Below are 17,747 nucleotides of genomic sequence, written 5' to 3' on the forward strand. Positions count from 1 at the left end.
CCACCATAGCCAAATCATTATTACTTTCTGACTTCTAGCACGATGTCAAAACCCAGAATCTCACATGACATGTGAGTGCAGAGTCCCCTCAAACAGAGACCAAGGAGGGGACACAACCACAGCCAGCCCCTTCCAGAGCTCCATGGGACATACCCTGACTTGGGTGAAAAAAGAAAACAGTGCAGGGTGAACGTGCCAGCTCAAGTCCATGGCAAGGTGTGCTGCTGCCTTTCCAGTGAATGGCAAGTGGCAGATCAGTTTTACCAAAGAAGAAGGGGAGGCACAAGTGTTACATCTCAGGAAAGCACAGGTTATGATCACCAGATCAATACAAGATAAATAGCAGCATACCCCACACAGCCTGCTATCTTAAATCAGTGCTGCCAAACTATGCCTTCTGAAGGAGAGCTAAAAATGACATTGAAGGTTTTCATGTGGCTTTTACTTCAGAGTGAATCCATTCAGCCTGGGGAGACATAAAGATCCTCTCAGAGAATCTGCTCTTATCTAGCAGCAGCATTCCTGCTTCTCCAGGGCTGAGGACACTTTGAATGCATCTGAGCAGCAGGGTCACTCAGGCATCCCTTCCCACAGAACAGAGCCCTAATTTGAGGAGTATGCAGAGCATAAGACAAAAGAAAATCATGACAGATTTAGACACTGCCCTGCTCATCTCCCCAAACAATTCCACTTCTGCTTTCAGTGACTACTTCCCAAACTTTTCTGACAAATGAGACAAACCTATCCACCCATGATTCTTTTGGCAGGAAAAAAAAAAAAAAAAAAAAAAAAAAAGCCTTGAAGCCTTGTGCAATATCCATCACTCTGAGGGATAGCAACAACAACTGAAAAACAGCTGTTACCAACAGGGTGCTGCTCACTGAGAGCAAGGGACGGGTGTGCAAAGCCATGGGCCAGGCTCTCCCAGGCCACAGCATCTGCAGACCACACCTAGAAAACCCCCTCCTCTAACAGAGGGACAGGGCTGTCTCCCCAGGACCCCCCGTGCCAGGTTTTTCCATGCTGGGAAAAGCTTGGCCACTGCAACTGAGTGCCAGCCAGAGCCAGATCTACAGGAGAGCTGGTCCCAGCACTGCAGCCCCACTGCTGCACACAAAAGACTCACAGCTACCCTAATACCACTACTAACAACTACCTCATACAGCAAAAAAGATTACTTTTATGCATTTTTCCTGAACATTTGAAGGAACTATCTCCTAAAAACCACCTTTCCTTTGAAACTCTAAGTTTACCCAGGTAGCATCTCACTCCATACCTACCTCATCCTTCCTGACCCCACTTTTCCCATCTCCATTCCCTCTCCCTTTTGTTTTCTCTCTCATCAATGTTCTTCTGCTTAGAATCATTTTAAAATTAAGTTTTCTTGTTAGTTCTTTATTAAGTATCTTGATCTAAGTTTGTTCTGTTGAAAAAAAAGTAAATGGCATTTAGCAGGTCCGTTCCAACCCAGGCCATTCTATAGTCCACTAAAATTCACCTATATTTGCAATTTCTTGTGCAGAGTATAATCTGTGCTGCATCTTCCTGTCGTATCACACTGACAGTGGTCCTAACAGCTAATTAAAGATTTTTATACTTTTTCTTTTCTCTGTTTTCTCAGACAAAAAGTTCTGATTTTTTTAGTAGCACCTGATTTTTATGGAAAACATCTCTTCCAGATAGACATTCTGGAAGCAGCAGCAATAATTTCTGACCTATTATGGGCAAATCAGCAGTATTAAGTGATCTTCAAAGCACTTCTGTAGATGGTACAAAATGTATATAAGCTGCTCCATTGGCAAAATTATCTACCTTCTGGTGCCATTGCACAGAACAGCCTAATATGCATAATTACAGTAATTATGCAGAGTACAGCACAAACAAAAACAAAATTATATGCTGCTTCACACTGGCACTCTTTCAGACAGAAATTCATTTCCACATTTACAGTATTGCAAATATGGACAACATTATTACAGCAGAATTTGAACATAATTATGCATACCAACTCCACATTAAATTGGTGTTTTCCATCTTCAGTAAGTTGTAGGTGCTGTTGTGATGTCTTTTTGATAGTACACTAAACCACCTAAACTTTAACAACATGTAAGTCCATCTCTGCTTTTCTTTCAACAGTATCACTGAAAGTATCACAGCATCTGTACCCACCTGCTGCCTTCAAGCTAAGTGACTCTGCTTTACATAGCATACAGGACTTGTAGGAATTGCCAGCCATTAAATCTTGACTTTGGGACAAAATAGACCTACAATCACATCTTCAGGTAATTTTAAAAAGAAACATCCTTCCTTGTTTAGAATTTAAAACATACTTTTTTAAGTTTCCCCACCAAAAAAAAAAAAAATAAAAATAAAAAAAAAAAAAAAAAGTGGGGGGAATATATTTGGGGGGAGGGCATATTTTAAGCAGAAAGGACTGTTTCATTTCAGTTCAATTATTTTTAAGCAAAATGAAAACTTGGAGCCCAAGGTCTGAGACTTCCTACACTGCAGTAACAACCTGGATGAACACAGCTCTTTCCAAAACACACATCCCTTACAGCCTATGAAAAAATTTCAAGCTACTGTTATTTTATGCATATGGTTACATAAAAGGAGAATCCCTGTTGGGACACAAGACTGCTCTGACTTTGGGCCTGCCACTTTGGCTGGGAAATGTCCCAGACCTGCTCCTCTTGTCAGCCCCAGCAGCTGGGCAGGGCCCTGGGGTAAGAACAGGAGAGAGATGAGTGAGTATGTAAGTGCTGAGGGTACCTGGAAAGGACTCATCAGGCACCAGAGATAAGACACTGCTGTGACTGAAAGAGTATCCAGAACCCATCTAGACAAGCAGAAAGTGCTTGTAGTGCTGGGGTGTGACTGCAGGCAGTGAGCTGCTGCTGGCACAGAAAACCTGCACTTGGAAACTCAGCAGCTGGCAGAGGAAGAATAATGAGTGGCCCAGTTTAAAGCCTCCAAGAGGTTGATGCCAGTGGCAGTTTTGGAAGCCTTTCTCACCTGTTTGGACACCAGCTCTTTCAAAATGGTTCCATCTATCCAGGCTTTTGATACTTAGGAGAGGGAAGATGGAGGAAGAAGGATCATGGCAAGCAAGCTGCTGAGGAAAGCAAAAGGGAATAGTTTGTTAATGGACTGAATTAGTAGAACAGTTTTCCACATTGTCACATTATGATGACCTCCTTCAGCTCAGATTCACTGGCAGACATTAAAACCAAGACCAAAACCAGGAAAGGCAAAGATTGCTCATGTAAGAGGAAAGCCATGAAGCCCTGCTGTGGGTCAGCAGGGATGGGGATGCTCAGGTTTGTCCAGACTGATCAAGCACAGGAGAGGCAACCAGCCAGACTCCTTCAGCCACTGCCCTGTCCTCAAAGTCCCCGGTGTGAAGAACCAACTGAACAGAAAAGCACTGTTTCATTCCAGATGTTCCTCTAGTCAGCTCTGAGTAAAAGCTAAAATGCTAACATTTCTGAAGGAAACAAGGCTCTTCGTGTCTGCATCCAGGACTGTTTGTCTTTTGTTTTGTCTCTTCCCTAACCTTTTGAGAGCCCATTGGACAATTTTCATCTAATAAGACAAGCCAGAAATCTTACAGTCATTAAGTTCCTACACATTTCCTGAAAATAGGATGTGGTTGGAAGAGAAAGAGCTCATTAATGCTGCCTGTGGGGGAAAGGCTGGTGAACAAACTCCCACCTCTTTAGAAACCAGATTGCACACAAGGGACAGAAAGCAAGTGGTTATGAAAATCCCGAGTGTGGGGAAAGCTTGAGGTCTGCAGAGGACCCAAACAAAAAGATCAAAATCACTGAAACAAACACAAACTTTCCTTCTTCATATGTTTTGACACTCAGTCTTATCACTGGGGGTAATCCAATCTATTTTAGTTTCAGGACCTGAAAAAATAAGGGGACTAGATGTATTTGTGCTTGGAGTCTAAGAGTGCACATCTGTGAGCCCACATAAGCTTCATGCAAGAAGGAAACACTCCTCAAATAACACGAAGCTCTCATGTATTTTTAACTGCCCTGAGACTGGGGAATTGCCATTTGTCATTTCTGGCAGTAGGTGACCATTGATAAAATTGATGGAGCCCTGGTTGTCAAGCGGACTGCCCTGCACAGGCAGGGCAACAGCTGACAAGAAAGGAAAAGAAGGGTTTGCTTACCACAAAACAACTTAAAACTAGGGTGAAAGCTTTATAATCAAAGCTATGTTCATGTATTAGCTGAATAGTCTGCTTCCATGTGAAGATGTATCCAGCTGAACAAATCAGTTTTGACTCTTTGATAAAATTATCTATTGAATCACATTTACAATCAAATAGCAGCCAACTTCTCCACTGCTAGTATGGGGGGGCAGGGCTGCTTTTGTATAGATATGTTAGCATGTTATATTCTATGTGGTCTCTGGATCGCCACTAAGTGCAAGGGCTCAGGCCTTCACTGTTCTTGGCAGAAAATATCCTAATTTTCCTAAAGTTCAAGGCTTAATTCTCATCCCTACAGCACTCTGGCTATATCATAATCTTCAAGTTGTCACTAAGGAGCTATGGCAATTACTTGAAGACAATGACCTAAAGCAGCTTCTCAAACATCTACTTTTTTATCTTATATTCTTTTAATCTTAATAATCACAGAAACAACATATAAAAAGCTTGAAATATTTTAAATAAGGCAGAGGATAATTTCATTTAATTTCTTTAATCAAAAGATTTTCCAAATGTGTCCATTTAAAAGAAACATTTCCACTGCAAATACTTGAAAAATAAAATGCATTACATAGAATGATTTCAGGTTCTGACATTTTATTTCCATATCTGATTTATTTTATGGGAGTATTCTCTTCATTTTGCTTTATTCTATGAAGTTTTTAGAATGAATTAACTTTATTCCCAGATCAAACCACCTCCCTAATAAGTTCATTTATCCTTTTGGATGCAGCACTGAAGTAAGCACACCCAAGCCAGACACAAATGAAGATTGCTCTGAGTGGAACTCACTTATGTCCCTAAGGCAAACTTCTCACAGTTTGCAGGTTGATAAATCTGGAATCACAGACACTTCCTGGGAGGTAAGCTGTCTGAAAGTTGCATGGGACTTTGGTTTTTCAAAAGGACAAAAAGCAAAGCCACACAAGGAGCACAGTTTGATTCGTGAGAGAGAAACCCTTTCAGGAGCCTTCTTCCCCTGCAGGGGACCTGGGCTCTGTTCTCTGCACCAGCTGCCACAAGAAGGTCCCAGCCACTCATTAAAAATGTATTCTAGGTCCACAAAGTCATAGATTGGCTGAGTTTGGAAGGCAGATCATCCAGTCCTGACCTGTGCTCAGAGCAGAGTCAAAAAAAGACAGTTGCTCAGGGCTGTGTCCAATCAGGTTTTGAACATTTCCAAGGGGTTTTGCCTCAGGGCACTTTTTCCTTTATATTCAACAATAGAAGAACTGGTGCACTCTACAACCTGAATGAACAAAATTTGATAAAAGCAACCATCTCTCCCTAAAACTTCACATCTCTTATTAGACCAGAACGGTCTTTTCTACTACTGCTGCTACTGCTACCATAAAATTTCAATTTTCTTTTTTGGGCTTTAAGAGTAGGTTTTGTAGATTCTTCACAAGTAATTAAAATCTCCTGACTCTTACGTCTGCATATTTGAACAGATTGCCTCATATATTCTCTAAAACTACTATTAATCACATCTATTACCTGAAGATTTAAGCCTTCATTTGAGAGATCCATGTAGAGAGTAAGGAGGTACTTTTGGAGAGGAACATTTCTGAGCTACTATGGAAGCTACTTAATCAAGGCACCAAAGGAAGGATCTCCCCCAATACAGCTACACCAGTTCTCAGCAGGCAACAATCTCCCTTTAACATCTATAAAGCATTTCTTATTTAATAATACCAGCTAATTAAATAATCAGAGAAGCATATGTCTATGGAGAATCAGAGAAGTATATGCCTATGAAGACTGTTCAGTCCCAGGCACAAGTGTGAGAATGTGTTTTTTTCTTCTCATAAGTATTGAAGCTAATTTCTTCCTTAGCTCTTCATCTTGCTGCTCATTTGAATTTCTCAGAAGTATTCATTTTGACTCTAAGAAAAGCTGTGATTCAAATCCTTGCAGCTTTGCTGATGCTCAGATTAGATCTCCTCGTGGAGCAAAGTGTTCCCCAGGACAGCTCTGCTTAGCAGGATTCGGTATTTGTGTGAATCAATCCAGACCATTTCAGGGTCACTTTTAGCAAAGGAAAGCCTGCCTGTTAAGACCAGATAAGAGTGAGGTCATTGATTTATTTTTCCCTCATTATCTGGCAAGGTTTCAGTTGAAGCCTAAACTCATTATCTCTGTGGAAATACAAACACAACTTGGTCCCTTGAAGCAAGTTAATTTAGTTTGAAAACAGTTAGGGAGTTACCCTCTGAATTCAATTAGCTAATAACTCCTGATGGGTAAAGGTCACAGAAGAGCAAGGCACTGTGCTGGTTCAAGTTAAATGCAATTCTAGGTAATATCAGAGCAGCACTTTTCCCCTTCTTACTGAGTCATGGCTGCAGCTTCTGGCCATCACCAAATTCTCTGTCAATAAGAGAGACAAATTTATGCCAGAATGGATCACCTTCAGGGATGAGAACAGCAGCAGTACCTTTGAGCCACAGCTCCTTCAGTGTCTTCCCTTCATATTGGAAATAAATCAGCATGGGAAGATATTTCCCCTTTCAACCACACTGAATTAAGCCCCTCTACTCACCCATGTTAATCAAAATAATCTGTACATTAAAATCCAGATCCTTCTCTGCAGCAAGATGCAGGATTCACCTTCTATTCCCAGCTGTAGAGATGGTTCCTGTAAGGACTGATGCTGTAGGAGAGCCTGTGTTCCTGCTAAAGACATGACACTTGAGCATCACCCACAGACCACCAGCTGCAAGAGGCTGTTTCAGGCTGGGCTGGGAAAACATTTCCAGCTAAACATCCAAGTTAGAAAATAATACTATGATAGAAACCCTGACAGGCTTGATCACAGTATAATAACTGTTCGTATTACTACTATAACGGAGGGGAAGTGAATGGTGGAAGGGCGGCACATTTTAATTGTTCTCGCAAGGAAACACCGGGCTCTGAACTACCACAGGCAATCACCAGCTACTAGCAGTTCCCTCTTAGAGAAACAATTTTTCATTTTATAATGTGAAAGCAAATTTCTTGCCAGTATTACCTCAGGTCATTAGCTATATTGTAATTCTTGTGTTTTTCCAAACTGATTTCCCCCTTAATTTGATTTTGAGCAGCTGATTAAATTTACCCTCCTTGAAGAAACAGACATTCAATTTAACTCTAGTTCGACATTCTCCTGGTATCAAAATGCAGTTCTCATGGTCACACTTCTAGCTACAGAATAATTTTGTCACTGCTTTAAAGGGGCATTCTGTAACCAATGACAATATGATGGCTTCCTCCTGCACATCCATGTTATACACAAGCTCAGAAAGCAGAACAATAAACTGTACAATGCAAAAGGTACTCTTCAGACAACTAGAAATCGTTGAATTACAGGATGAAGGAAAATGCAGCACTGGTATTCATTTTACTTACTTATCCCACAAGGAACCAAATTCCATACCCAGAGGCACAGGTGCCTCTGGTTCATTACCGCAGTCCCCAGGGCTCTCACTTTCTCAGGCGGCTGGATCAATGAGACCTTCCAAACACGTTCTCTTTCAAGACTCCGAGTGGACACCCAGGATGGGTCTAAATCATTTAAGCAGGGATCAAACCTTGGGATCCTGAAGGTCTTTGAGCTATTTCATATGCAAAACATAAAAAAGTATTAAACAGAAACATTATGCAGAGGAATTCTACTGGATCAGATCAAAGGTCCACTTAGTCCAGTATTCCATAACTAATAGGAACCAGCAGCAGACACCAAGGCAAACAATTTTAAAAGGGGTAACCATGCAGTCCTTTTCTATACTCTCTCCTCCCCACATCCAGAGCCTGCCACACAAGCAGCTCCTCAGGCACAAATGTCATCTTCTCACCTATTAGTCCCTAATATATTTTCTTTTTCTGTTAATTTCTCTCATTGGTTTTGAGCCCATCTAACCTCTTGACACCCAGCAGATACTGTAAGACTGGGTCCACTTTAATCACACACCACAAGGACCAAATTTGCTGTTGTTTGCTTAAGCCACTACCCACTAATTCCATCTGATGTCCCTTGTTCTTGTTCTGAGAGAAACGCAAACAATCATTTGCTCCTTATTTTCTCCGTGCCACTCATGATTTTAAACACCGCTATCGCATGCCTTTCCACCTTCCCTTTCCCAGTCTAAAGAGTCTATCTAATCAATCTCAATTCAGAAGCTGTTCTTTCTTTGTGAAAACACTTGTCAGGTTTCTCTGTCCCCTTTGAACACTGGCATGCCTTTTCTTAGACGTGGAGACCAGCACAGCGCACAGCAATCAAGAGGTGAATAGACAGCAAAATAATTATTTTGTTTGCTGTGTCTTCCCTAGCAATTCCTGACAATCCATTTGCTTTTGAGCATTGCTCTGCCCTCAGCCAATGTTTCTTAGAATTACTGACAGCTAATTTGAGCTATGTTCCCTGAGTCACAATAGGTAGTTTAAAGCCCATTCAGCATCGTTCAGTCAGGTTTATTTTTTCCCATGTGCGTTATCTTGTGGTTATTGGCACCAAATGCAGGCTGCCATTCTACTGCAACGCCACTCACCACGTTTTTAAAAGTAGATTTTTATTTCTCCTACCCTGAATAACTCCATCAAAGAAGCATCCAGCACTATTTAGGACATTTTCCAGACCACTTATGAATATGCCAGACATCATAGAACTCAGTGCAGATCCCCCGTGGGATTCCACTTGTTATCTCCCATTGAAATACCTGACTGTTTATTCCTACTCCTCACATCATTCCCAGCAAGGAACTTTCCTTTCATCTTGCTACTGTTTTGCTTCTTTAGGATCTTCCGACTGAGGAGCTTATCAAAAGCTTTAGGAAAATCTGAGCACACTGTACCAACCGAATCACCCTAATCCACACTCATGTCAGTGCTGCAGACAAAGAGCAGTGGATTTCTCAGACACGATTTCTCTTGACAAAAGCCATATTGACATATTTCCAAAGTCCTTTTTAAACAGAGGTGACAAATTGCTATTTTCCCTTTCTGTGGTGCAGTGGATGTGTGGGGCAGAGGTGCAGGAGTTCCTGCTCCGCTACGGAAAGCTGGCTGAACCTGAGTGTGCAGCAGCTGCAATGACCAAAAGTCCCTCCAGCCCCAACCATGCAAACAAGGCCCTGCTTGCCCTTCTGAGCCATGCCAAGCACTGCTTCGTCCCCAGGGATTCCCCTTCAGTGCCCCTGCCTTTCTCCCCCACCTTCAGCCATCCCTGAAGAACATGACATGACAGAGCTATCTTTTAAGAAGGTTTAACTAAACTCTGAATTAAAATTCATGTGGGTTGCCCAGTGAGGAAAATTTTGAAGCCACAGAACTATACCGGTGCTTCCTTTTACAATCAGAGAGTAATCATCTTAGTGTTATGGCTACTCATGTAAAGCCTGAGGCATTAATTAAATTAATGTGACAGAGTTTCCCTAATAGCATCCAGCTATTTGACAACATATCTGGTAGTTATTTCAAGTTGTTGTGGTTATTCCAAATAAAATTTAACTATGCAAACACACTTGGTTTCTAATTTTACCTGATTTTATGTTAATAGGCTTATTCTTAGCCTATTCTTATCCCTTTTCAGATTTTTAATTTAATGCTTTGCAAAACATAAATGTGCACATTTCAGTGGCAACTTAGCTTTTCAGAATATATCACAAGTTCTTAGAGATGTATACATAAAATCAGTAAAAAATCCACCAGGATCTTAGGCACTGATTTGCATGTATGAGGTGCTATCTGTAAAAGAATTCAATCAGAAAATTCATTACAAAATGTGAGAAATGGCCCAGAACCTTCAGTCTAGTGTATGCTGAAATTTATGAAGTGGTGTTCAGGGAAAATTGTTTCCAGAAGGCATCGGATAAGATAGCAAAGATAAAAACTTCCAAATAAGGAACTGGAAAACAGACACACACAGTGATGCCCAAAATATGCCATTTTAATTCCAGGTACCAATGCTCTAGTTAACAGGTAGATCTGTTTCACTCATGTGAAGCAAAACCAGGGATTAAAAATGTTCCTGTCCCTGAAAACAGGTATTATAAAGTATATCAATTGTAATGGAGTATTCTCAACTGAGGAGGTGAAACTTTTCAGTAGAAGAGAAATACTTAATTTGAGTTTTTTCACTGCCACACTTCGCTGTCTGTGTGCATACCGCACATACACGGAGCATTGTGAAAACACAGGCCCTGAGTTTCTCAGTCTTTTTAATATTGAAAGATGAAGCAGCTAAGGTGGCACTACTTTCCTGCTGTGAAAATGTTTCCTTTCACATGAATTGTTTTTTTTTAGCTGGACCACTTAAATCCCTGGGGCTACAGTAAGTACCACTAGGCAGTAAATGGTATAATTTACTGCAAAATTTGTGTACAAAAAATCTCCCTCCACAGCATCCCACAAGCCAGAAGGACACACGCACAAGGAATATTTCACGACTTAGAACTCATAAAGAAAGGAAAATTCAGAAACTATAGATCCCAAACCCAACCACATTAGGACAATCACTGCACAGAAACTGAGCTTGAATGAACAGTTTCCAACTAATTAAAATGTAATAACCATAGCAATGTTTCCAGCTCTGCATGCTTCACTAAACATTTCATTTTTTCTACTAACTTTCATTTCATATATTTTAGCAATATTTGTGTCTCTTGATGCATTGCTGATGCTCAGATTCATTTCAGTTTTCCCAAGCCTTTATTCCACACTAATTTCCTCAGGTGCCTGAGTCAACCTTTCAGAGGCGATGTTCCTCCAAACCCAAGCCTGGTCCAGCGGTTTTGGGATATTTAACCAGGGCAGCAGCGTTCTCTGGGCCGAGTGGGAGCAGGGTAATGCCAGGCTCCTCCTGGTGATGCCTGTAACCTCTTCTCCAGCCAGGCTCTGAAAGCAGCCCTGACCCTGCTGCATCTCTCAGCAGCAGTGTTCTGCCGGGCAAGGGAGGGTGGAAGGAGCTGCTGGCCTCTCCCTCAGCCAGGAGAAGCCTGCAGGCATGGCAGGGCAGCTGCTCAGACCCCACACACTCTGCCCTTGCACAAACCTCGTGTAAGAGCCACAACCAATCTGACCCTTGGCAAAAGGCTCCTCCTCACTCTTCTGCTTTCAGCCACCCAAAGGCACAGTGGTTCAGGAACATCACAGTATTTGCTTGTTTGCCCAAAATCTTTTCTTCAAACGTCTCACAATTACGCTCTTCTGCTTTCAGCCACCCAAAGGCTGGGCACAGTGGTTCAGGAACATCACAGTATTTGCTTGTTTGCCCAAAATCTTTTCTTCAAACGTCTCACAATTACACGGAAGCTCATCTTTCATTTAAAACAAGGCCTCCATGGAAACCCAGACACGTGAATCCTACATGCACACCAGGAACCAGAGAGGTCCAAAGATCTCCAGCCCTCTTACTGCTGCTGCTTTCCATCTTCCAACCTCTCAGCATCTGGATTTAGCAACACTGCACAAAAGCTCAAGGCACAGGAGCCATTTCTTCCTTCCAGGCTTGGGGCTGTTATCTGGCTCACTGTGGGGAGTGAGGAAAGAGGGAGCATTTTGGCTGGTGTGCTGGGAAGCAATCACTGCTGCCCAGCAGAGCTCACACTCTTCCATTGTGGAAGCACTGCTGCCACCAACAGCAGGTTTCACACCACAAATGTTCAGGCAAAAATCAAAACCTTTACAGCTTCTGAAAAACAGACAGCCCCTGTAGCTCCAGAAGGACAGACTTCTGTTTTCTTTGAGTGGGTGCAGAAGGATTTAGTACATTTACTGACCACGCTATACCTTCTGTCATCTGGAGCCTTCTGCCTGCTCTTTATTTGCAATTTTTCAAAGAAAGTCCTCTGTGAGGAGTGACAGTCTGTCCCTCCCTCCACAGTAACAACCCTGCAGCAGCTCTCCTGCCTTTATCAGAAGCACCCAGGAGCAGCAAGACAGGAGCAGGAATGCACTGAAGCACAAAGTGGCTTGGGATTCTAATGAACTACTGACCCTTAACAAACAATTTGGTAAATATAAACAGTGGATGCTGTGTGACCTACTCAAGTATGTCCAGGCAGCAGGCACAGCAAGCAGGTGACTCTCAAGGTGCACTGCTGCTGCCTGGGGAGGAGCAGAGCACAAAGCTCATGGCCCAGCCAAGCCTTTCAGTATCAATGCCTATTGCCAAAACAGTTTCTAGACAGCCTTCTAGTAAGAAAATGGAACAAATGGGTAACAAAAATGAAATTAACAAGGAGATTATGTCAGGTATTTTTAATGAGGTATTTTTTAAATTAATTATTTCTTGCTAAACACTAAGAGGATCCAGTCTGTTGGTAATGTGGTTGCAGACTCACCAGGACAAAAAGCATCATGTCAGGCCTCAGAAATGGCAGCAAATGTTGCAAACAACCTTGAAGACTGCTTTCCTACAGGATCATCAGGAGATACAGAAATCTGACTTCTTTGGTTGGTTTTGGTTTTTTTGGTTTTTTTTAATGCTGCTTGTTTAATTTCCATTAAAAATACCATCTGGCAGAAAACTTATCTCAGAAATCAACACCCAGGTCTAAGAGAGGAACTCTGCTCCATGAACTATTCTGTGTTATCAGCTTTCTTAACTGGCAACCTCAGTTCACTCAATAGTTGCTCACAGCAACTATTTCAAAGCGTAGGCTTGAGCAATAATCCCTTGCAACAGCTATTTGTACAGAAGGTCACCTCATCATTTTATATATCTCAGCAACATTTACCATCTTCAAAATCTTAGAAAGTTTTAAAATGTTTTTTAAAACAGGGGGAATTATTCGGCAGCACCTCCCACACAGTGAATGACAGAGATGACACAAATTTTGACAAGACAGCTGCAGTTGTAGGGTGGTTCAGATATAGCCATCCCTGTGTCCAGGGACAGACTTTGGGTCATGCCTGGAGTGGCACAGGGAGCATTAACTGTGCTCATGCAGAAGTGTTATTTTATTTTCTGATTACATGATGGTGTGAACCAACCCATTCCCCTTTTCATCACTTTAGACTCCATACTGAGGAAAACAAACAATCAGAGTATACTGGTTCTCATTCTTGTCTTATGATTTAAGTGTGCAAGTTGCACACTGTGCTTTATTTTAGGCATCAAGAGCAGCAGAAAAAAAGAAAAGCAGCTGCACCCAAATGTAGCAAGTATCAGTATTTTCTAAATATATTTTGATTCTGTAATGGTGAATATGATTGTAGGGTATAATGCTCTTCACACAGAGCATTACTTCAAGTGTACTGCTTATAGTATCTTGAAATCCTTATGCTTTCACTTAAGAATTTGTAAACTTCCAAACTTGTCCAAACTTCTAAAAATGATGCCTTTTTTAAAAATAAGTAAACATATTTATATTTAAACATAATAAAACTAATATCTATATACCACAGGCTTTTTGTTCTTTAATCATGGGGAAAAAACAGCACTGGATTTCAAGTTTAGTTGTGGTTGATCAAATATTTACTCTTGCACAGAGGCATGGCTTCCCAAGGCTACTTGGAAAGTTGACAAATCAAAGAAGAGAAAGAGCTTTGACTCTAACAGGAGTTATTTTAGCATTAATGCAAAGTAATTTATAGTTCACTACACAACTTACATGCTAAATTAGACTATTGGATTTATCCGAAGGAGACTTAAGTTATATACCTATGGTCCAAGGAACACAAATATTGGGTTCATTTCACTTCCAATTACTATGAAATTTTGATTTGTAAGGAAATCTTTAGGTCCTTGCATTAGACCAAGCAGGCAAGCTGAAGTAGTTGAACCTCTGAAATATTTGCAAAATTGAACTGGAATAGGTAAGGATGACACCATAAAAAGGTAAAGTCGTCATTTATTTACAGCAATTCTAAATGGAGCACAGAGATTTCTGAAAGAGCAGAGAAGAACCAGGGCATGTGCACTCCACTCCAATTAAAGTAGAGATGATAGCTTCCTGGACTGCTTCCTAATCTCCCAGAAACTGTGCATAGCTAGCAAAAAAAGGAAGCAGAAACAAAATCAAGTATTGATTTCAGTACTCCATAGTGAGCAGGTTAAAACTCATTTTCTCTTACACATCTTCACCTCTTTCACCAGAACTTTAATGGGTTTTTTTTTTTATTTTTTCTTCCTTTCTGAGAGATTTCAGTAGCATCATCAGCATCTTCACTCTCAGAGTTTATTCAATAGAGCAAACTTTTTACTGAAAAATTATATAAGCTTGATTGCTGTAACAAGTTCACAGGAACTGGGATTGTTTGTGAGGACTGAATATAGATTTCAATTTGCATTTCCTACACCTGTGGACCTCGTATTTTAGAGAAGAAAATACCGTATCCCAGATTTCAGGGAATTTCAGACTCTTGGAGAATAGCAGTTTTGTCCATCGGTATAACAAGCATCGTACTGCCATCTAGTGAGCAATGTAAAAGCAACTGACACATCAAGGCGCATATATATTTCTCATTACAAGCCATTTTTCTCTTTCATAATTACAAATAGAAAAGAAAAGCAAATTTAGGTATGGAACTATATTTCTCATTACAAGACATTTTTCTTTCATAAGTACAAATAGAAAAGAAAAGCAAATTTAGGTATGGAACACTGCTAGAAAATAGATAATAAGAAAAGCTTTGCAAGATGAAAGTGAAGAGGCACAGGCACAGGCCAGCATAACAAGAGAAGTTGGGAGTTCTTTACGACCACGTTTCCCACCATCCTGGGAATGGAGCCTTCTCTCCTACATAGATCAAGGGATCACCCATGCTTCAGACAGTAGGGTCCATTTTTTGACAATAGCTAAATATTCAATTTTCCTTCACTGCCCAAATGCAAGGCATGTAGCACACCCATAAGCTGGAGTAAGGCTTTAGTGGCTACCCAAAGAAGAGGCATCCCCCAGGTGCCACCAATAAACATTAGCAACATCTGTTCCCATTCTGGTTTAAGAGAATAGGAAATTAGGTTGCCCCAGGGCTTCTCTCCATCCATGAGACTGTGGTTCAGGCACCTGCAAGGACAAAACGCAGCTTTGCTTTGTCTGAGCAGAGAGGTGCCAAATTTTCCACCTTTTCCCAAAGGCTGACTGAGCTCAAGGCTTGGACCAGAGTGCTCTAGGCTCAGTTCAGATCTGAGAAGGCAGAACCAAGGATGGGACAGAGAGGGCAGGAGCCTGAATCCCTGTGAATGTCACTGATGGGATCACTACCCTTGCCACAGTGGGGTTACTTCTCTGTGGGTGAAGGTCTGTCTTGGTCAGCACCACCAGACAAAGCCAGCAAGGTGATTCTGGCTAGCAAGCTCCAGGCTGTGGTGGCCTCAGGGCACAGCAGCAGCACACTGCCAATAGCAAGTCCAGACATCCAGCACTGGCTTCCCAGTGCAATTCCTCAACTGTCCTTCACAGTTCACTGACTTGCAGAGAACAGCATACGTCTAACAGGTGCTGTTCAGTACTGACTTTCTCTGTCCTCATCAGTACAGCTGGCCAAAAAATTGTGCTAGTGCACAGAGGTGTTTTGGGCACTTTCTTTGAATACAGTCTTGTTAAAGGAAGAAAAAATGAGACAGAGCATAAACACACTTGTAACCCACCCCCAGGTGACAGCCAGAGGAAAACTGATGAGGTCCTGCAAGGACCACATGATTTGTTAACTCAGGAAGGTGGTTTCACAATGTTTGTTTTTATTCACAAACTTGCAGATTCTGTCAGCACTTACAGAGGCAGAAGAAAGCTTGGAAAAGAGGTGCTTTAGAAACCATGCTCCCCCCTCACCCAGTGACTAGCAGCACCAACCACCCTTTGTTGCCATGCTCAGTCAAACACATCAGTACCCTGCTCTGCCCTGCTCCTATCCCACAGGCCCTGCAGGGCTTCTGACACCAATGACATAGGAAGCAGAGCTGGCTGGAGGAGAAGGAAATGAAGCAGAACTTTTCTATGGCAGGTGTGTTTGCAGAGGAAAAACATAAATTCATCTCTAAACACTAATGCATTCCCCAAAGGCAGGCTGCAGGAATAAACACATCTATGATGCTTCTATAGTACAAAGTGGCAGGTTTTACAAAGCGTATGTTTATGTTTACTCAGTCACACTGCTTCCACTAGCTGACAACACAAACAGCAGTCAGAAGTCAGCAGGATGCAGCTCTGTTAAAGCAAATGGCAGCACCCAACACTTCTCAGCTTGATACACTTTTTCTTCAAGGCCCCTTCACAGCCAGCACACACACAGCTGACCCCACCAGTCTGGCCTCAGCGAGAGCCAAAGAGAAGTCTTCTCTAACTGTTAATATTAATTATGGTCATTCTGTTCCAATCCCTCTCACACAAAGAAGTTTTCTACCCTCCTTTCTCCAGCAAAGTTTCCTATGCTATAGATTTTTTTTGTCATGCATGATGAGCAATGCAATATATTTGTTAAAATGTCCCTGTAAACCATGAGGAGGATAAAACCAACTGCTAGTTTCACCAGTACAATATTGAACATCTGCTCCATCTGGTCCAGGAAATGGTGATGGGTATCTTGCTACAATATATTACACTAATTTTTCCAAGATATTTTTATGTTTGGTTATTTAAATTGCAGTGAGGTATTTTATTACCACACAGAACTTCCATAACCACTTCTAAACTGCTTCAGTAACATAAATCATAAAACAAGTTATGTTTACATAACTTCAGTGCCACTGTGGCAATGACATCCTGCCACTATCAAGCCCTTTCCCAAAACTGAACGTTGCTCATGGGCCTGGACAGAGCATGACAGGAGGAACACTGCCTGAGTGCAGAGGGGGAAAGGAAGGATTTAAGAGATTTCCCTTTACACGTGCTGAGCCTTCCCAGCTTCAGAAGAGCTGTGTAACAGCATGAAGGTAGCAGTGTTTCTCTTATCACATTTTAACAGCATCACTTAATATCACCAATTCAAACACAACAATCAGCATTCAGTCAAGTATTTAATCACTGGGGAAAGAAAGACTGCTGCCCATCTTCTCCATTTAGACTCTGAAGAGTGATATATATTTGCATTTCATCATGGATTCCATTTATGAATTGTTTTCATTTTTTAATCGCTTGCGGAAATCTTGAGAGTATAGCATCAGCCAGAAAGTCTTTCTTGTTGCTCTTTTGAACTCTGTTCCATGACCATATATACTTAATCACATATAAACCTCAAATTAGTGCTATTAAACTAACATTATATTCTGCAGATAAAACCCATTTTTGTCCTTCAAAATTTTCTCCACCCACCAGAGGTCTGCTTTTTTTCTATTTTTACTGCATTGATTTTACTGGTTTTCTCTCACATTTAGAAATACATGGCAATATCTTTCAACTGTAGGATGTTAATATTATGCAAAGTCCGTATCTTGCAAATGCCCTTTTTTTTTTTCAACCTTACTGTATGTCTACCTTTCTAATCATGCCATTTCCTACAGCTCAAAACAGCAGCACAAAGAAAAGAGCAGGGCCAACCTCTGTGAACTCACAGAGCCCGTGAGTGCCACTTTTCTTATGAGCACTGAGATTGATGG

This window comes from Onychostruthus taczanowskii, unplaced genomic scaffold (assembly GCF_017590055.1).
Source record: "Onychostruthus taczanowskii isolate IOZ18803 unplaced genomic scaffold, ASM1759005v1 scaffold17, whole genome shotgun sequence".
Lineage (NCBI taxonomy): Eukaryota > Metazoa > Chordata > Aves > Passeriformes > Passeridae > Onychostruthus > Onychostruthus taczanowskii.